This window comes from Salvelinus namaycush, chromosome 29 (genome assembly GCF_016432855.1).
Source record: "Salvelinus namaycush isolate Seneca chromosome 29, SaNama_1.0, whole genome shotgun sequence".
Classification (NCBI taxonomy): Eukaryota; Metazoa; Chordata; class Actinopteri; order Salmoniformes; family Salmonidae; genus Salvelinus; species Salvelinus namaycush.
Window position 1 is genome coordinate 28260791 of NC_052335.1, and position 22364 is coordinate 28283154.

General features: G+C 44.1%; 1 protein-coding gene across 1 annotated transcript in view; it reads right to left on the bottom strand.

Moving 5' to 3' along the window:
• Nucleotides 1-17765, bottom strand: part of LOC120024567 (probable E3 ubiquitin-protein ligase RNF144A-A) — a 47220-nt gene extending 29455 nt beyond the window's left edge. The window contains exon 1 of the mRNA XM_038968851.1: nucleotides 17477-17765. The gene's annotated coding sequence lies outside the window, so the exon portion shown is untranslated. The remainder of the gene's footprint in view (nucleotides 1-17476) is intronic.
• Nucleotides 17766-22364: the final 4599 nt, after the last annotated feature.

The window sequence follows — 22364 nt, forward strand, 5'->3', positions numbered from 1 at the left end:
GATAAGTTGTTGACCTCACTATCTACCAAGAGAGTTCTCATCTGTATTATTCGTAGCCGTCTATTTACCACCACAAAGTGAAGCTGGCACAAAGACCGCTCTCAAACAACACTATAAGGCCATAAGCAAAGAAGAAAATGCTCACCCAGAAGTGGCACTCCTAGTGGCCGGGGACTTTAATGCAGGCAAACTTAAATCAGTTTTACCAAATTTTTACCAGCATGTCACATGTGCAACCAGAATTTTTTAAATCCTAGACCACCTTTACTCCACACACAGAAATACATACAAAGCTCTGCTCCACCCTTCATTTTGGCAAATCTGACCACAATTCTTTCCTTCTGATTCCTGCTTACAAGCAAAAACTAAAGCAGGAAGCACCAGTGACTCCCTCAATACGGAAGTGGTCAGATGACGCAGATGCTACACTACAGAACTGTTTTGCTAGCACAGACTGGAATATGTTCCGGGATTCATCCAATGGCATTGTGGGGCGGCAGGTAGCCTATTGGTTAGCGTGTTACACTTGTAACCGAAAGGCTGCAAGATCAAATCCCCGAGCCGATAAGGTAAAAATCTGTCATTCTGCCCCTGAACAAGGCAGTTAACCACTGTTCCTAGGCTGTCGTTGAAAGTAAGAATTTGTTCTTAACTGACTTGCCTAGTAAAATACCTCAGTCATTGGCATCATCAATGACGTTGTCCCCACAGTGACAGTACGTACATATCCCAACCAGAAGCCATGGATTACAGGCAACATCTGCATTGAGCTAAAGATGAGCTAAAGATGCCGCTTTCAAGGAGCGGGAGACTAATCTGGACACTTGTAAAACATCCTGCTATGCCCTCAGACGAACAAGCAAAGTGTCAATAAAGGATTAAGATTGAATCCTACTACACTGGCTATGACGCTCGTCGGATGTGGCAGGGCTTGAAAACTATTACGGATTACAAAAGGAAACCCAGATGCCTTTCATGCTCGCTTCGAGTCAAGCAACACTGGAGCATACATGAGCTTCAGCTGTTCTGGATGACTGTGTGATAACGCTCTCGGTAGCCGATGTGAGCAAAACCTTTAAACAGGTCAACATTCACAAAGCCGCTGGGCCAGACAGATTACCAGGACATGTACTCAAAGCATGCGCGGGTCAAGTGTCTTCACTGACATTTTACTTTTTTTAACCCTTTTTTCTCTCCCCAATTTCATGGTATCCAATTGGTAGTAGTTACAGTCTTGTCTCATCGCTGCAACTCCCGTACGGACTCGGGAGAGGTGAAGGTTCGAGATCCATACGTCCTCTGAAACACAACCCAACCAAGCTGCACTGCTTCTTGACACAATGCCCATCCAACCCAGAAGCCAGCCGCACCAATGTGTCAGAGGAAACACCGTACACCTGGCCAGCGTGCACTGCGCCCGGCCCGCCACAGGAGTCGCTAGTGTGCGATAGGACAAGGATATCCCTGCCGGCCAAACCCTCCCTAATGACACTGGGCCAATTGTGACCCGCCCCATGTGCCTCCTGGTCGCGGCCGGCTGCGACAGAGCCTGCACTCAAACCCAGAATCTCTGGTGGCACAGCTAGCACTGCGATACAGTGCCTTAGACCACTGCCCCACCCGGGAGGCTTGTCACTGACATTTTCAACCTCTCCCTGACCGAGTCTGTAATACTTACATGTTTCAAGCAGACCACCATAGCATAGTCCCTGTGCCCAAGGAAGCGAAGGTAACCTGCCTAAATGCCCCGTGGCACTCCCGTCGGTAGCCATGAAGTGCTTTGAAAGGATGGTAATGGCTCACATCAACAGCATCCTCCCGGACACCCTAGACCCACTCCAATTCACATACCGCCCCAACAGATCCACAGATGACGCAATCTCAATCGCAGATTTAGCCATTAGACTGCTGAACAATTCATAAAAATCGCCACCGGACAATTTCCATTGAACCCCCCATCTGTACACTGCTGTTACTCGCTGTTTGTTTGTTACCTATGCATAGCCACATCGCCCCCACCTACATGTACAGATTACCTCAACTAGCCTGTACCCCTGCACACTGACTCGGTAGCGGTGCCCCCTGTATATAGCCTCATTATTGTTATTCTTATTGTGTTACTTTTTATTATTACTTTTTATTTTAGCTTACTTGGTAAATACTTTCTTCTTCTTGAACTGCACTGTTGTAAGGGCTTGTAAGTAAGCATTTCACGGTAAAGTCTACACTTGTTGTATTTGGCGCATGTGGCAAATAAAGTTTGATTTGATTTTATATGTTTCCCATGCCAATAAAGCCCCTTAAATTGAATTGAAATTGAATTGAGAGAGAGAGAATGAACTCATCTGATCTACACCAGGCAGAATGAACACATCTGACCTACACCAGGCAGAATGAACATGCCTGACCTACACCAGGCAGAATGAACACATCTGACCTACACCAGGCAGAATGAACATGTCTGACCTACAACAGGCAGAATGAACTCATCTGATCTACACCAGGCAGAATGAACACATCTGACCTACACCAGGCAGAATGAACACATCTGACCTACAACAGGCAGAATGAACTCATCTGATCTACACCAGGCAGAATGAACACATCTGACCTACACCAGGCAGAATGAACATGTCTGATCTACACCAGTCAGAATGAACACATCTGACCTACACCAGGCAGAATGAACACATCTGACCTACACCAGTCAGAATGAACACATCTGACCTACACCAGGCAGAATGAACACGTCTGATCTACACCAGTCAGAATGAACACATCTGACCTACACCAGGCAGAATGAACACATCTGACCTACACCAGTCAGAATGAACACATCTGACCTACACCAGGCAGAATGAACATGTCTGATCTACACCAGTCAGAATGAACACATCTGACCTACACCAGGCAGAATGAACACATCTGACCTACACCAGTCAGAATGAACACATCTGACCTACACCAGGCAGAATGAACACATCTGACCTACACCAGGCAGAATGAACACATCTGACCTAAACCAGTCAGAATGAACACATCTGACCTACACCAGTCAGAATGAACACATCTGACCTGCACCAGTCAGAATGAACACATCTGATCTTCCCCAAGGCAGATTGAACACATCTGACCTACACCAGGCAGAATGAACACATCTGACCTACACTAGTCAGAATGAACACATCTGACCTACACCAGGCAGAATGAACACATCTGACCTACACCAGGCAGAATGAACACATCTGACCTACACCAGGCAGAATGATCAAGCTAGCTACCGCTCTAACCCTTTGCAACAACATCCCTTGAGAAAGGCAGCAGCTGAAATGTCAGGGACAGCTGAACTATATTTAATTCAATAAATGTAAAGACTAACAAAATAATTATTTAAGATTTTTTGTGTGTGCACCCTCTCTCTGCATCAGGAGTGTCAAACAAATGTTGCCTGCGGACCGCATTCGCTCTTCACCGAGGTCTGGAGGCCCACACTGAAAATGTGTTATATTTCCTCGCTGGCAAAATGAGCAAAAAATAGCCCTCTATCCATTGTTTTTGGAATTTTCTACGCTCCCTGACAATTCAGCTTTCGCTTCGATGATTCTTAGCAACATGGAAAGAGTGAAGAGACAACTGTATATAAATGTAGGTCCAATATAATTTCTACACAGTTTCGATTTGGTTTTAGTCATTTCAATGTTGACTGAGGTTGCTTTTCCACCCGCAGTCCTTGAGTTTGACACGTGCTCTACATTAACCCTCTTGAATAGGGAAAGACTGAGAACTCAGTGGAATAACCAGGAAAGAATAGAGGAGAACTCTGTCTCCTAGTAACAGTCCAGTTATATATAATATATGCCATTTAGCAGACACTATTATTCAAAGAGACTTACAGTCATTCATGCATACATTTTACGTAAGGTTGGTCACTGGAATCAAACCCACTATCCTGGTGTTGCAAGCATCATGCTCTACCAACTGAGCTACAGAGGACCGAAGTCAACTAGCGAAACAACCAATACCCATCTCTATGTCTCGAGGCTGTCCAAGGTGGAGTCTTACTAGCCTACAGCAAGACTCCATTGACTTATTGCTGAGTACAGACTAAGTGCACAATGTAAGCTACATAGATACAAATACCAGAGGCAATTCATGAGAGATCATTTGAATTATAAAAGGTGTTCTCATCTCTTCTCTTGAGTCTGCGGGCAAATTGACTTTGCGGATGCTCTTTTGCCTTTTCAGAGACCAACCCAAGTACAGTCAAGTGAGATCTCTCCCCTTGTGAATCACTAAAACACTGCAGAGAGTCATTTCTCCTCAATCAAGAAAAAAGTTCAGCTAAAGTTCAAACCTTTTGTACAGTAATACAACACATCTCCTCTAGTGGCTCTTACATAAAGGGAACAGAAACCTCAGACAGTGGTATTTCACTTGATAAGGCCAATGGTGAGACGTCCAGCACCAAGAAAATAATACAACTAGTTCAGGTTAATTCTAGCAAACTAGAATAAAATTCTGTGATCAGGTAGTCAGTTAATAGTTCCTCTCTAGCTTGTACCTGGCTTCTGAGAGAGATAGAAAAACCCAGAGAGAGCAAGAAAGAGGAAAGATAGAGAGACATTGAAAGAGAGTCATCAAAATAGAGAGAGAGAGAGAAATATTGTTATTTGGTCCTAAACAGAATACCTGACCACTGTGACTGACCCAAAATCAAGAAAAGCTTTGACTATGTACATAGTACAGACTCAGTGAGCATAGCCTTGATATTGAGAGAGGCCACCATAAGCTCTCAAGAGAAGACAGGCTATGTGCCCAATGCCCACAAAATGAGGTGGAAACTGAGCTGCACATTTTAACTTCCTGCCAAATGTATGACCATATTCCCCTCAGATTACACAGATCCACAACGAATTTGAAAACAAATCCAATCTTGATAAACTCCCATATCTATTAGGTGAAATACCACAGTGTGAGACCACATCAGAAATATTTTTGACCTGTTGACACAAGAAAAGGGCAATCAGTGGAACACAAACACCATTGTAAATAAAATCTATATTTACCTGTTTATTTATTACCCTTTCTTACTTCAACTATTTGTACATTGTTACAACACTGTACATAGCCAATAATATAACATTTTAAGTGTCTATATTCTTTTAAAACTTTTGTTTATTAGGTTGTGACGTCCCTCCCACTCTGTCTTCTGGGATCTGTTTGGTAGTCTGCTTGTTGCAAGAGGACAGTGGGCAGTGCTGGGAGGATCGTCAGCTGATGTAGCGCACCTGGGCAGGCTTGGCCTGCATGCTATAAAGGGTGGCCACATCAGGCAACACCCTCTCTTGTCCCTGACTGGCAGGCTGGCTTCTACCACCTTTTGGTTGTTTGTCTGTTGTCACCAACACTGATCCTACAGATGTCCACAGCTTATGTTACATTTTTGTATTTATTATTTAGTTTAATAAACGTATTCCTTTTTACATTTAAGTCATGCGTTGTCTCCCTTTGTTGTTACAAACTATGAGCCAGGTTGTAACACAGTGGGTGCTCATCCAATTGGAGATTTTGGTTATATGGTAGTTTAGGTAGTATGTTATTTGGCATTTGGTTTGGACTCCATGTTTTGTGCATGGTAGGCGGTAGCACTGTGTAGGGGTAGTAATTGGGGCCAAATTGGTTTCAGCTGTGGTGCTGCAGTTCTTAGAATGCAATGTGGTACTATTTGTTTGGTAGTCTTTGTTAAAGCCAAAGTTTGGGAGTATCACGCATTTTAAAAACATTAAGTGTTTTTCATTGATTGTTTTAAACTTTAGGGTTTTTGTTTTGGTGGATCCTGGAAGGGAAGCAGCTTTTGTCCCCTGTGTTGGTCTACAAAGCCATTTGTGCCTATTTCCTAATCATTAGGGTTTTAGGTGCCGGTATATGTTACATTGATTTGGTAAGGATGTCGTCCCTTTTTAGGTTTCAGTGACTTGATCTCAAAAGGAGATCAATCATGTTGTTTTCTCTAGTGTGGTGGAGACTGCGGGTAGAGACAATTTGTGATGAATTGCCTTGGGAGCACTTCCTTGGATTCAGATCAGTCACTGGCTGTACGGTTGCCTTTTCTGTTTCTGATGGAACCAGTGCATAAATACCCCCTGCCAGTGTCTGCACGAAGACTAGGGTTGAGGTTAAATAGTCAGTTAGATGGGTATATTAGTTAGACTAGGGCTGGGGAGGGTCCATTTTGTGTTGGTTGTCCTTCACATTATCAGGGTACACTATGTACAGGTTTTTGTCGCAGTCTAATTGGTACTTTAGTTGAGTTTATCATGGCTAGTAATGTGGACAAGTTGAGTGCCTGTCTGAAGCAGTGCACTAAAGAGCAGATGGCACAGATTGCTGAGCACCACAATATTGAATTAGATCGTAAGCAATTGAAAAACATTATGAAGGCCAATCTAAAAGCCAAACTAGTTGAGGAAGGAATCCTAACTGTTCGAGAGCCACAGTTTGTTACTCCAGTTGTGTCACCAGGTGTCACTGGTTTAAGTTTTGAGCAACGAGTTAATGCTGCAACTAGAAAAATAGCAGATTAAACAAACTGAGTTGGCAAAATGGCAGATGGAACAGTATAAACTAGACCTAATCAGAGAGGGTAAACTTAGACAAGAGTCATCAGTTTTGCCAGTAACAAACTATCCAACTGAGGATGTAAGAAATGTGCATTTACTTCCTAAGTTTAATGAAAAGGACCAAGAAACATGTTTCTCTCTGTTTGACGAGTAGCAGAATCTAGAGATTGGTCTGATGCAGATCGTACTTTACTGCTACAGTGTGTGTTAACTGGTGAAGCTCAAGAGGCCTGTTCAGCGTTAAGTTGAGAAGATTCAGGTCTATGAAACGGTGAAAAAGTAGGTGGTAAAAGCTTACGAATTGGTCCCTGAGGCTTATAGTCAGCGTTTCAAATTGGAAGAGAGGTGTCAAGCAAACCTACGTAAAATTTGCGTGCAATTTAGTGTCTCAGTTTAATCGTTGGTGCTCTGTCTCAGAGGTAGACACATTTGAGGAACTGTCTGATCTAGTGGTACTTGATCAGTTTAACAATTCAGTACCAGATCGTGTCGCAACTTATATTAGTGAGCACAAGGTGAAAACTCTGTGTGGCAGCAGTTCTACCAGATGAGTATGTCTTGACTCATAAAAGCTTTTTTTGTGGATCCTGGTCATCGTACTGAAACTGCCCGTACTAGAGTACTTCTACCCTCACCAAAAGTTTTCAAGGTTTGGAGCAGATCAATGCTTTAAGGTTGATTGTGGCGTACAAGGTAGAAATGATCTAAACAGAGTTTGTAACTACTGTCAAGGTAAGGGACACTGCAAAAATGAATGTCCTGTCCTTAAAGCAAAAGCAAAAAATTCTGGTGGCAACTCAAAAGTACAGTTTTCTGGCCTAGCTATATCACTTAGTCCAAGTACTGTATCTCAGCTTGAGAAGCATGCAGATCCTTTTGGAAAAGCCAGTGCTTCTGACTATGCTGCATACATTTCTGAGGGTTATATTTTCCTGGTAGGATGGGATGAGAAAGTGCAAGTCGAAATCTTGCGAGACACAGGCTCTGTGGAATCATTTGTTTGTGAGTCAGATACAGGTGATTCTATACTCCTTTATGGGATGGGGTTGTTTGTTTTTCCTGTGCATACATTGAAACTTGACTCAGATCTTGTGAAAGGTTTGTGTTGGTGCATCCTCATCTACCAGTTCAGGGTATTGGTCTCATTCTGGGTAACCAGTTAGCTGGTGTAGAGGTCAGGGTTGAGGTGCCACCACCTTGTGGTTACACAGCAAACCCCTGTTCTCCCTGCTCCTGAGGAGTCAGACCCCTGTTGTCCCTGCTCCTGAGGAGTCAGACCCCTGTTGTCTCTGCTACTGAGGAGTCAGACCCCTGTTGTCCCTGCTACTGAGGAGTCAGACCCCTGTTCTCCTTGCTCCTGAGGAGTCAAACCCCTGTTCTCCCTGCTACTGAGGAGTCAGACCCCCGTTCTCCCTGCTACTGAGGAGTCAGACCCCTGTTCTCCTTGCTCCTGAGGAGTCAGACCCCTGTTCTCCTTGCTCCTGAGGAGTCAAACCCCTGTTCTCCCTGCTACTGAGGAGTCAGACCCCTGTTCTCCCTGCTCCTGAGGAGTCAAACCCCCGTTCTCCCTGCTACTGAGGAGTCAGACCCCTGTTCTCACTGCTCCTGAGGAGTCAGACCCCTGTTCTCACTGCTCCTGAGGAGTCAAACCCCTGTTATCCCTGCTCCTGAGGAGTCAGACCCCCGTTCTCCCTGTTCCTGAGGAGTCAGACCCCTGTTCTCCCTGCTCCTGAGGAGTCAAACCCCCGTTCTCCCAGCTCCTGAGGAGTCAGACCCCCGTTCTCCCTGCTACTGAGGAGTCAGACCCCCGTTCTCCCTGCTCCTGAGGAGTCAAACCCCCGTTCTCCCTGCTACTGAGGAGTCAGACCCCTGTTCTCACTGCTCCTGAGGAGTCAGACCCCTGTTCTCACTGCTCCTGAGGAGTCAAACCCCTGTTCTCCCTGCTCCTGAGGAGTCAGACCCCCGTTCTCCCTGCTCCTGAGGAGTCAGACCCCTGTTCTCCCTGCTACTGAGGAGTCAAACCCCCGTTCTCCCTGCTCCTGAGGAGTCAGACCCCCATTCTCCCTGCTCCTGAGGAGTCAAACCCCTGTTCTCCCTGCTCCTGAGGAGTCAAACCCCCGTTCTCCCTGCTCCTGAGGAGCCAGACCCCCGTTCTCCCTGCTCCTGAGGAGTCAGACCCCCGTTCTCCCTGCTCCTGAGGAGTCAAACCCCTGTTCTCCCTGCTCCTGAGGAGTCAGACCCCCGTTCTCCCTGCTCCTGAGGAGTCAAACCCCCGTTCTCCCTGCTCCTGAGGAGTCAGACCCCTGTTCTCCCTGCTCCTGAGGAGTCAAACCCCTGTTCTCCTTGCTCCTGAGGAGTCAAATCCCTGTTCTCCCTGCTAGTGAGGAGTAAGAACTCTCCAGATAGTCTATCCAGCTTATCTATCCAGTTATCTATCCAGCGTGTGCAGTGACACGTGTCATGAGCCGTGAGGTGTCAGTAACTGAACATAATTCTGTCTGTTACAGAACCATTTGACTCGCCTTTGCCTGAACATCTCCATCTGTTTCTTGTGATGACTTGTTGAAGGAACAGCAGGATGTCCCCTATTTGAAGAAACTGTTTGCCAGAGGTTGTCAGGAGAGTACACGATTTAATCCAAATGATTTGGTTTTTGGACATGCGGCGCGTGGCCCTCTGGCTGTGTTTCAGGACAGCTGCGGAACAATAGAGCCACCACTAAATGTGCTTGATTATGTCAATGGTTTTCGTAATAGACTGCCCTCTGCTAGTGAAATGGAAAAAGAGAAACTGGAAAGTGCACAAGTAAAGATGAAGAATATTTATGACTGTCGGTCTGAACATAGACAATTTAGCCCTGGTGACCAGGTTTTAGCTGTTACCTATTGTAGGTTCTCCTTTTCAGACTAATTTCACTGGTCCTTTCACGGTGGTGCGCAAGTGTCTGAACAGAACTTTGGTTTGCATAATACACCTGCAACATTCCAGCACTTCATGAACCGTGTTGTCTCTGGTCTGGGTGGATGTGCATGCATGGCTTCCACCACCTTTTGTTTTTTTGGTCTGTTCTCACCATACAACATTTTTGTATTTATTATTTAGTTTAAATGTATTCCTTTTTACATTTAAGTAATGTGTGGTCTTCCCTTTTGTTGTGCCCACTGGAGCTACTGCTTCTTGTGTTAAGCTGATAGGAGTGGAACCCGGTGTGGTTGTCTGCTGCAATAGCCCATCCGTGACAAGGACCGGGGAGTTATGCATTCCCAGATGCCGTTCTGCACACCACTGTTGTAATGCACTGTTATTTGCCTGTTTGTGGCCCGCCTGTTAGTTTGCAGGTTTCTTGCCATTCTCCTTCAACTTCTCTCATCAACGAGCTGTTTTCGCCCACAGGACTGCTGCTGACTGGATGTTTTTTTGTTTGTTGCACCATTCTCTGTAAACCGTAGACTCTGTCGTGCGTGAAAAGCCCAGGAGGCAGGCCGCTTCTGAGATACTGGAAGCGCCGCACCTGGCACCGATGATCATACCACGTCAGTCGCTTAGGTCACTTGTTTTACCCATTCTAACGGTCAATCGAACAGTAACTGAATGCCTCGATGCCTGCTTAATATAGCAAGCCACGGCCACGTGACTCACTGTCTGTAGGAGCGAATAATTTTTGTGAACAGGGTGGTGTACCTAATAAACTATGTTTCTCATGCCAATAAAGCCTTTTGAATTGAAAAAATTATAGAGGGACATACAGGGACAGAGAAACAAAAAGAGAATGCAAGGGAGATAGAGACTTATGGGGAGAGTGAAAGAGCGAGCGAGAGGGAAAGATGGAGTGAGAGAGAAAGAGACAGACGGAGAAAAAAAGAGCGCGCGAGAGAGTTCTGCATTGATTACATCACCTGCCCTCCCTACACCAGGAATAGCGCTGCTCCACCTGCTCGGCCTTGGTACAATACACACTACTACTGTACTGCATGCCAGGGAGAGGGGAAAATAGAGAGGGAGGAGAGAGCAAGCTGAAACATTAAATTGAGAACACAATACTAGAGGAAACGAGAAAGGGAGTGGAGGGAAAAGGGAGAGGTACAGTTAAGAAACACAGTACAGTATGTGTTTGTAATACATGGACGTGAGCCAGTGAGTTAGTAGTGAGTGACAGGCTGGCCCCAGGGCGAGAGGAGAGGCAGTGTTATAGGGTTAAGTCCTAAATGGCACCCTATTCCCTATATAGTGCACTACTTTTGACCAATACCAATAGGTGTCTGGTCAAAGTAGTACACTATATAAGGAATAGGGTGCCATTCTATGGACACACAGAAAATGTGTTCAGTTCACAAGAGGAAATATGACTGTTCCTCCCTTTGTGCTCAGTGCTCAGCCTATATTTCTAAACAAACATGCTCTGCTCATCTAAAATGTATTCTCCTCCAGTACTGTTAACAATGAAGTGATAACATTAGAAAGGGATTCATTCCTATTCTATCCTTTCCAAGATTATAGCCCAGCCCCAAACATTGTCTGAATCCCAAATGGCACCCTATTCCCTATATAGTGCACTACTTTTGACTAGAACCATATTGCCAAAAGTTATGCACTAAATAATGAATAGGATGCAATTTGGAACGCTACCGTAGCCTTCTACTGAGTCCTGGACCCGGGAGCCAAGGAAAGGAAGTGACAGCAGCCTGAGGAAACCGCAGCGTTTCCTGTTGTTGGCACGAGACACAACTGGCACCCTGCCTGCTGAATCCTAAAGGCCCCATTCACATAGGCAGGATATAGGCATGCTGAGGACTGAGGAAGGCTGAGAACATGGAATAGCAAGTAAGCGAAAGAGTGAGGGGGGGGGGGGGGGGGGGGGACATGCAATGGTGAGGCTACTAGGAGAGCTGAAAAACAAGTTCACTTAAATTCACAGTATTTAGAGATTGGAAGTGGGGATAGGAAGGGGATAGGGAAATGCCTTAATATAACCCTATACAGCATACCCCTTTCAGGAATCAATAACAATGGTGTAGCATTAGTCTATACAGTAAACACAAACATATGCATGTACAGTATATACATGAATACATGCATGTCTATGATCAATAGATACTTCATATACTACTGCAACATTAGTGATGAGCCTCTATCAGACGGAATGTCATTTCATGTGAATGACATGATCCACTTAGCTAGCTAGACACAAACACTTACCAGATTAGATGAATGCTTGGTTGGGGATCAAGGGGGGATTAGTGATCACCAGATTAGATGAATACTTGGTTGGGGATCAAGGAGGGATTAGTGATCACCAGAGTAGATGAATGCTTGGTTGGGGATCAAGGGGGGATTAGTGATCACCAGATTAGATGAATGCTTGGTTGGGGATCAAGGGGGGATTAGTGATCACCAGATTAGATGAATGCTTGGTTGGGGATCAAGGGGGATTAGTGATCACCAGATTAGATGAATGCTTGGTTGGGGATCAAGGGGGATTAGTGATCACCAGATTAGATGAATGCTTGGTTGGGGATCAAGGGGGATTAGTGATCACTCACAATCCCAAACAATTTGTGTTTTCTGATATAATGTTTCATTTCTCAAAGTGCCTAATCAAATCTGAAGAATATAGGCTATGTACTGTAGTGGTGTTTGTTATGGTGAAGCAAGCAGGTGACTCAAAGTCTTCCTGTCTGGTTACTGCTAGAGATGGAAGAGGCCACACACCATGGAATGAAAATGTATATTTCAACTAAATCCCTTTTATGACCATTGGATAATGATGACACATAGTGCTTTATGGCCAAACAAAGGTTTTTAAACAATCTGACTATAAAGGGATGCAATGTTTTCACTACCTTTACATGGAGAATGGTTTAGTCTATTTCATCACTGAATGCAGATTGAACAGTGAGCTAAGCCTTTGCTATCAGTGCATATAAATGTAGCCTACTGTCAGACAAAAGTTTGCTAGGTGCAAATGAGCTGAACTTGACATGAATCACAAATTCAACAGCTCGTGTGGATTTCTCGCTTTACGCTGGATTTCTTCACAGTCACACAGACATCTTTAAGATGCTTAGAGGACTTACTTTGCGAACACTTACCATATTTACTTGTAAAGTATGACACCATGGTTATGTTCCAAATGGCACACTATTCCCTACAAAGTGCACTACTTTTAACAAATACAAATTAGGGACTAAGCCCATCACATTCCACCTGCAGGCATGACATGCGACTGAAATGACTTCCAGTCTACCAGAGGACACAAGGTTCACTAACAGAACAACAGAGTAAAAGCAGAACAGAACACAAATTAAATCTCTTAACATTTCCTGGATTACCACATATATCAGCATTCACCATCACCACACATACAATCAATGCTTCTGAACTGATCATACATTGATCAGACAGAAATCCTTATGAAGACTTACCCTTGAAGTCCCATCACAGCTATGGAGTTGACCCAGTCCTAGTAAGAACTGTCACTTCTGATCTCAGATGCAGAATTCAGATAACTAACAGAGATAGGAGCTAGAAGAACCCGTTCTAATTTTGGCACCCAGAACCAAATAATGTTAATGTCACGAGAGATTAGTTCCTAAACCATTCATATGAATGCACCACATCAAAAGCTAACAGTGCTGTCCATCTAACCACACCAACCGTATGGCTTTCTACTGAATGAGCGGTCTCCTGCCAGCTCTGGGCTATTTATCTACGGGTCTGTCCTGAGAGGGCAGTGCACTGGGCAGAGAGAGCAGGTTGCTGCTGTCTGCAGACAGACATACCTCTCTGTGTGTGGCTGTGGCTAGCTTGGCCTGGGTAGAGTGTAATGTGTGGCTATGCTGTGGGCAGGAAGACTGGGAGCCAGCTGCCTGGCAGGCACATAGTGTTCTGGATTCAGCACTGGAACCCTGGCCTGGCCTACAGGTCCGTCTCACTACTCATGAAAGAAACATTCTTCAGCTCCGTTTACACTAATCCAGCTGCACCTTGCCCTCTCCTTCACTCTCAACCCAGAATGGTTCTCCATAGCTCTGGTCCAGGGCACTAAATCAAATCAAATCAATTTATATAGCCCTTCTTACATCAGCTATTATCTCAAAGTGCCTTTACAGAAACCCAGCCTAAAACTCCAAACAGCAAGCAATGCAGGTGTAGAAGCGCCTTCAGCGCCAGCAAGCCGCACATAACGGCCTGGACCAGAGCTCGGTTCTGGACCTGTGTGGTGGTTGTTAGAGGGATTCAGAGAGAGGGGGCACACAGTAGTTGTATGTTCAAACCCAATGGGAGCTGTGGATAGGTAAGGTGAACATGAGGTACAAATGGATCTGCTTGCTTTATAGGTATCATGGAGTGTTTTCAGACAATTCAGGATCTAAATACTGTGCATCAAAGAGAGACATAATATATATATTTTAAACTGTTACAATATTTGGGTCATTGCTGCTACTGAAGTAACAATCCTATATCAAAGACTTGGCTGGACAGCTGTACCTTCAGTATGCCTTCAGTCAGACTAGGCTGGTGGGTCAAGAGGCTTTTCTGTGTCTGCAGACTACTAGGCCTGTCAAGCAGCTACTAGGCCTGTCTGATCACAGTGGAGGCTAAAGTAGCCTTCTAACTCAGAAGCTCTGCTATGTGTGCCCACTCGGCCATACAATGTAAGGGGCTGTGTTACCTCACTGGCTGGTGGGACATGATGTAACGATATAATGACAATCACGATGTGCGTCCTAAATGGCACCTTATTCCCTAAATAGTGCACTATTTTAACTCAAACTTCCTAAGTGTTCAATTAAGTGTGGCTCACTCTGTTACCCACAATGAGGCTGATTTGAGGAATGTATCTTCTCCTCTTGTAAAGATCAACTGGTTGTGAGTGACTGGACTGGTAAGAATGACAAATAGCTATAGGGAAAACACCATAATCATCATGTTCTAACCCAGGGCTCTCCAACCCTTTTCCCAAAGAGCTTCCATCCTGTAGGTTTTCGCTCCAACCCAAATCTAATGTACCTAAATCTAATAATTAGCTGGTTGATAAGCTGAGTCAGGTTAGTTACAGCTGGGATTGGAGCGAAAACCTCCAGGAAGGTAGCTCCCAAATGGCACCCTATTCACTATAGTGCAGTGCACTACTGTTGACTAGGGCCCATAGGGCTCTGTTCAAAAGTAGTACACTACTATGTAGAGTATGTAGAATAGAGTGATATTTGGGACACATCCTTACTTTCTTTCAGACTGGTTCTCATCATATAAGGCCAGAACAAGCCAAAGCCCACGGCACTAAGCCTGTACATTTACAAAACATGAATCACCTCCTGCAGAGGGTTATACAAGCAATGCCCACTACTGTACGTCAGCAGAATTATTTGGTTGACATTATCCTACATAGGCTCATTAGGCTTGCCAATTCATATTCACAACAACATGAAAATACCCTAATTTGGCCTGATCTTCAATTGCTGACTGATATTATGATAAACAAAGAGTATGTAACAAAAAAAGAGGGCAAAGAGAACATTGATTATTGAAGAAAACAAGGGTGTTGTTCAAGAACAGTTTGACACATTTAAATAGGTGGGTTCACTGTGCTGCCATGGAGGTGGTGTCCTATGAGTCCCCCAAAAAAGTATCCACTGCAGGGGTATTCAACCGGGGGTCAAGGTACTGCAGGGGTTCCACAATATTTTAAAGTGATCATTTATTTATTTGTTCAATGTTTTTATGAATATCGCCAGCAACAACGGAATAAACACATTTTGACAGGTGTATAAAATTGAGCACACAGCCATGCAATCTCCATAGACACATTGGCAGCAGAATGGCCTTACTGAAGAGCTCAATGACTTTCAACGTGGCACTGTTATAGGATGCCACCTTTCCAACAAGTCAGTTTGTCAAATTTCTGCTCTGCTAGAGCTGCCCTAGTCAACTGTAAGTGCTGTTATTGTGAAGTGGAAACATTTAGGAGCAACAACATCTCAGCCGTGAAGTGGTAGGAACACAAGCTCACAGAACGGAACCGCCAAGTGCTGAAGCGTGTAAAAATCGTCTATCCTCAGTTGCAACACTCACTATCGAGTTTGAAACTGCCACTGGAAGCAACATCAGGACAATAACTGTTTGTTGGGAGCTTCATGAAATGGGTTTCCATGGCCGAGCAGCTGTACAGAAGCCTAAGATCACCATGTGCAATGCCAAGTGTTGGCTGGAGTGGTGTAAAGCTCGCCGCCATTGGACTCTGGAGCAGTGGAATCACGCTTCACGATCTGGCAGTCCTACGGACAAATCTGGGTTTGGCTGCCAGGAGAACGCTACCTGCCCGAGTGCATAGTGCCAACTGCCAAGTTGGTGAAGGAGGAATAATGGTCTGGGGCTGGTTTTCATGGTTGGTGCTAGGCCTCTTAGTTCCAGTGAAGGGAAATCTTAACGCTACAGCATACAATGACATTCTAGACGATTCCGTGCTTCCAACTTTGTGGCAACAGTTTGGTGAAGGCCCTTTCCTGTTTCAGCATGACAATGCCCACGTGCACAAAGCGAGGTCCATACAGAATGGTGTGTCGAGATTGGTGTGGGAGAACTTGACTAGCCTGCACAGAGCCCTGACCTTAACCCCATCGAACACCTTTGGGATGAATTGGAACGCCGACTGCAAGCCAGGCCTAATCGCCCAACATCAGTGCCGACCTCACTGACGCTCTTGTGGCTGAATGGACGCAAGTCCCCGCAGCAATGTTCCAACATCTAGTGGAAAGCCTTCCCAGAGAAGTGGAGGCTGTTATAGCAGCAATGTTCCAACATCTAGTGGAAAGCCTTCCCAGAGAAGTGGAGGCTGTTATAGCAGCAATGTTCCAACATCTAGTGGAAAGCCTTCCCAGAGAAGTGGAGGCTGTTATAGCAGCAATGTTCCAACATCTAGTGGAAAGCCTTCCAAGAGAAGTGGAGGCTGTTATAGCAGCAATGTTCCAACATCTAGTGGAAAGCCTTCCCAGAGAAGTGGAGGCTGTATAGCAGCAATGTTCCAACATCTAGTGAAAAGCCTTCCCAGAGAAGTGGAGGCTGTTATAGCAGCAATGTTCCAACATCTAGTGGAAAGCCTTCCCAGAGAAGTGGAGGCTGTTATAGCAGCAATGTTCCAACATCTAGTGGAAAGCCTTCCCAGAGAAGTGGAGGCTGTTATATCAACTCCATATTAATGCCCATGATTTTGGAATGAGATGTTCGACGAGCAGGTGTCCACATACTTTTGTTCGTGTAGTGTATCTTTCTAGCTACTAGGCTATGTTATAGTTTATACTTCCTCTTCCAATTATAATGTCAGGATGTCAAAATAATTAAAAACTATTTACCATATCTATATATTTTAAAATGTTGATTATTTCTCCTTGCCATTATCATTGATGGGGTCCCTGGTCGCGGCTTTGCCTGGCACGGGTCCCTGGTCACCTGTTTGCCTGGGAGGGGTCCCTGTGCAAGGAAATACCCCTGATCTACTGAATCGGATAAGAGCCATGCTGGGAATTGTTAAGTGTATGTGCAGCCTACCTCCACAGACATCACTGTAGTGTAGTTCAATTTCCTACTTCACAAACCATTCCATGACAGATATAGCTTACATCCCTTATGGAATATAAAAATCCTATATAAACATAAACAAATACAAATAGCACACCACACACGCAAAGCACATCATAAACAAAACAAAATTAACATTCCGTTGACGCAAGCAGAGCACAGACTGCCTCGATATGTGTTGTTACATTGTAACAACACGTAACAGCTGCGTCCAAACAACATGCACAGCTAATCTGTAACATTTACATTGTAACAATATGATGTTATGTATCCAGGTTTACCTTGAATTCAGACTATTGCTTGTCAGTTTTCTTGAGGAAGAACAGGAGCCTTGTTTTCCATCCAGACTATCCTTTCAAACGACCTTTTCTAGTCGTTGCAGTTTGGCTCAAGTATTATTGACAACAGCCTTGCTGTCAGTGGACATCAACATTTATGTCACTCTCTTCTTAAAAAGTATAATAGACAGCTCTAGTAGTTGGTGCGCTTATCAAAATCAACTGTTCGGTGAAAAGATGTCATTTGTATGCGTTATAGAGCCGAAAAGCTCAGGAGGGGAAATTGCTGTATTCTGAGATATGTGGCACCGCGAAGAGCCCTCTGTCGAGCACAAGGCGTCATGAACAGGGTTTTCCCTGATTATGAGGTAATCCCTTTCAGTGTTTGGGAAGGAAAAACACAAGCATAAAACAATTAATGTAACAGTACTGCCACCTGCTGTTTGGATTGAGTCGTATTATGGAATAATGTGTATTTATAGGAGAAATCAGCCTTAAAATCTGTAAAACATTTTTTACCAGTAGGATATGCAAGACAATACAACAAGACTCACTGAATATTAGCAATCATTGATTAAACTGCTTCTTAATTGTTAAGAGTAAACGTGTTTTGGCCCTTAGCCTTCGCCAGGGTTGAGTTTTACAGATAGAGAAATGAAGGAGGATGTTATATATATTTTTTCTAAATTACCTCCTTCCATTGAAAAGTACAACACGATGTACCCACAATCTATTGATCAGTTTACCTCTAAAAACAATTTGTGAGATTTTTGTACCTCATTAACATCACCTGTTGTTTTGTATTGCCATTGGTCCCTGAACATTAGGAAATATATTAGTGAATTCAGGTGGGTAGTTGCCCCGACCAGGATTTGAACCTGGGACCAGCAACTGGCTCAGGATTTGAACCTTGGACCATCAACTGTTAAGCCAACACCTGAACCGTTACACCAAGAGGTCCAAACCTCTTGATGAGGTTGCAAGGTGTTGTGTTAAAGTCATTACATTTCCCCCTTCCTTTAGGAGAGCATGTCCCCACGGTTCTCTCCACCAAGTCCCTTGCGTGTACACACCTCTCTAGCCCATCCCACACCAATGTAGCAAAAGGGGTAGCTCTGACCAGGACTCAAAACCAGTTCCAGCGTTTGTCAGGGCAACACTTTAACCATTACACCAAGAGGTCTGAACCCCTTGATGAGGTCGCTAGGTGTTGGGTTAAGGTCGCTATAATATAAAAGCCTCCATCTCTAACTGCTAAACCTGCAAAGCGGCGAAATTCATTGTTTTTACTTAAAACAATTTAGTTTTAAAGTATTGTTTAAATGTTACTGCATTCTGCATTATTCCGCCTTGAATGAAATAAATCGAATCAAATAACAATAAAGAAGCATTTTTTTCAACTTCTGACTTTCCTCCAAGACCTGCTGAATTTCCTCTTCACAACAACTGAAGTGAGGATGTAGGCTACGGCAAACACTCTGTTTCTACTTTTGTAATTGAAAGAAGTGCTAGGACTAGTTGAGAGCTAGGAGATATGAACAGGAAAGTAAAAACATGAACCTCAAAAACATAAACCTTGCAACCTTTTTTTCCCGATACATGTTTTCATAGCCCTCGTGCCTCTGTCAAAGGTCAAAGGACATCAAACGAGCTACTTTGTCTTTCCTCAGCTAAATTGTACTGTTACTTTTTGGCAAATAGTGTCACCAGCAGCAGCTCACATACTTTCTCCAATGTCTTTAATAAGTCCTTCATATTTTTACAGTAGCTTACCTTTGGTAAATATCTGTCTACATAGAGGTCACAATGTTCACAGACATGGCCAGTGTTTTGAATCATGTGTTGGACTACTATCCTTCCCTTTCCTGTCTTCCTAAAGTACATTGCATTGATTCCCCTGCACTCCCATCACCAGAGGCTAACAGATCCATCAGGAGCATCAAATAAATCACACCAAAGCTAGAGAGTCCTGTTCAGTGTGTGTGTGTGTGTGTGTGTGTGTGTGTGTGTGTGTGTGTGTGTGTGTGTGTGTGTGTGTGTGTGTGTGTGTGTGTGTGTGTGTGTGTGTGTGTGTGTGTGTGTGTGTGTGTGTGTGTGTGTGTGTGTCTTATAATGCTGCCAGGCAGATAATGATTGGTGGTTGGCGTTGTCTTTGGATTCACTCTACCTGGATGCGTTCCAAATGGCTCCCTAGTCCCTATGCTCTGGTCAAAAGTACTGCACAATACAGGGAATATGGTGTCATTTGGGACACAGCCCTGCCTGATGCTGGGTGAATTTCCCAGAGAACAGTCCATAGGGCATGAGTGTCAGAGACACATCAGAAACTGAAACCTAAAGCAACATCAATGGCAGCCTCTGAAATATTACACCTGATATAGAGGGAAGGCTTATAAATGTTTTTAAAGACATCTATACAATGTTTTTCTGTCACCTGAAACCCTATTAATTGAAGGGCTGATGACAGCTTTATTGAGTGTACATTATGTTTGTTAAGTTACTGTCACCATATGGATGTCATGTACATGTGAGTCACTATTTGTGAGTCACTATTTTAGAGTACGGAAGTACTGCAGGGCAGTGGAGGCTGATGGGAGGAGCTGTAGGAGGATGGGCTCATTGTAATGGCTGGAATGGAATAATTGAACGGTATCAAACTCATAAAAAATATGGAAACCACGTATTTGACTCCGTTCCATCAATTCCATTCCAGCCATTACAATGAGGCTGTCCTCCTATAGCTCCTCCCACAGCCTCCACTGCTGCAGGAGTTGGATGCATTTCTGTACTGAAGATGTAAAGGCTATAATCCACTAGATGGTGCCAAATAGCTTATTATGAGGACATGGCTTCACTCACAGCCCTAGAGCAGCATTTATCAAACTCGGTACAGAACCGTCTGTGCTCTATAGCCAACTCTAGCCTGGTCCCAGATCTGTTTGTACTATGTGCTGTATAGCCAATGGCCGAAAGAGTTGTCTACACAGCACAAACAGATCTGGGACCGGGCTACTTGTCTACTGTACTACCCCCCCAAAAACGGACTGAAAAATGAAATATTAATGATTACAAAAAAACACTCCAGTTAGTGTAACAAAACTGCTCTTGTGTATTAATTATGGGCAGCCTTCTTGCCAAGATTGGAGAGGAAATCTAGGTCCCAAGCACCTTATTCCCTATGTAGTGCACTGCTTTTTACCAGGACACATAGGGGTCTGGTTAAAAGTAATGCACTACATAGGGAATAGGGTACCATTGGATGCAGCCTAGGACCAGTTGTTGGTGAGCTGATGTCTCAGGACCAGGGAGAATCAGTGACCCTAGGCAGAATTATACAACAAGCATTTCAATATTTAATTTAACCAACAACAGCCAGACAGGAGCAGGAGAAAACACTGCATACCAAATCATACCCAGGTGGCCAGTCGGCACCTAGCTGAATAGTACAGTAACTGGTGGTGGCTGCATCCCAAATGGCACCCTGTTCCCTATATAGTACACTACTTTTGACCAGAGCCCTATGGGCCCAAGTAAAAAGTAGTACACTACATCATGATTAGGGTGCCATTTGGGATGCACAGGTCCTTCTGTGAAACAACTCAGCAGGATTTTTAAGAAGACAGACCACGAAAACAAAAGAGAGCCTCCCAAGTTGTTGATGCAAGTATTATGAGGTGGGATTGACCTGCTTCTCCCACCACAGCATGTCATTGACATCGCCATAATGTTATGTATCAGCTGATTTTCTGCTGCATTTTTACAACACATTTGTAGTTTAAAGGGCAATCTGGGATTGGTACATCCATTTCCATCCCTCAGTGGAATGGTGGTGTGACCACTTTGTTGTTGTTTGAATACCAAATTGCCCCTTTAACATTTTAAAACTTTTTCTGTGTTGTCGGGGATCAAGACGTGTCTGGGAGTATCCCAAGGTATACAGTATTGAATATAAAGATGAAGAAAAAAGACTAGCAAAAGATAAAATTTGCATTCACTTGATTTTTACATTTACATTTTAGTCAGATGTTCTTATTCAGAACGACTTTAAGGAGCAATTAAGGTTAAGTGCCTTGCTCAAGGGCATATCGACAGATGTTTCACCTAGTCAGCTCAGGGATTCAAACCAGTGACTTTTCAGTTACTGGCCCAACGCTCTTGAACTTTTCAAAACCCATTCACATCACATAGCCATCCCTTCTTGCAGATATCACACTCAACTCCAGTGTACTTTACAATAATCATTAAATAAATGTGTATTCTGCGTAGAAGAAAATCACTCCACCCTGCAAAACCTCGATTGTTCAAAATGGAGGAGGAGAGCTCTGTGGCTCAGGTAGGCCTGGCCGTGTCCTGTGGTTTGGCCAGTGCTTTCATTAACTAATGCAAGCTGAAGTTGCCAGGAACATGCACACTGCACCGTTCTTCGTTTGTTCCGGTGTGCTATATGGACCACCCGCCGGTGGCGTTTGACTGGTGACATTCTCTTCCGTTTCTTCATGGTCAAACGGTATGCCATCGGTAGAGAGCCATTTCTACCCTGAGACAATCAGAGAGCACAAGTGTAGCTGAAAGTAGAAAAAAAATAGTTTTTTTCACGGTGACATAATCCACCCCTTTGCAGCTTGCTAAATGAGCCAGTCACACTTCATATGCAATGTATAGGATCATGATTAGATTAGATTAGAAGTTTAATAGTCACATGTACAGGGTTGCAGGTGTAATTACAGGGTATGGCGAAAATCTTAATAAGCCCCAAGCTCCAACAATAATGGTAGCTAGCTAAGTGCACAGACACAACGCACAAAACACGAAATACTTCCTCCAAGTCTGGCCACTGTAGCTAGTAACATTATAATTAAATCACAATGGATTTATTTCCACGAAGCAGCTG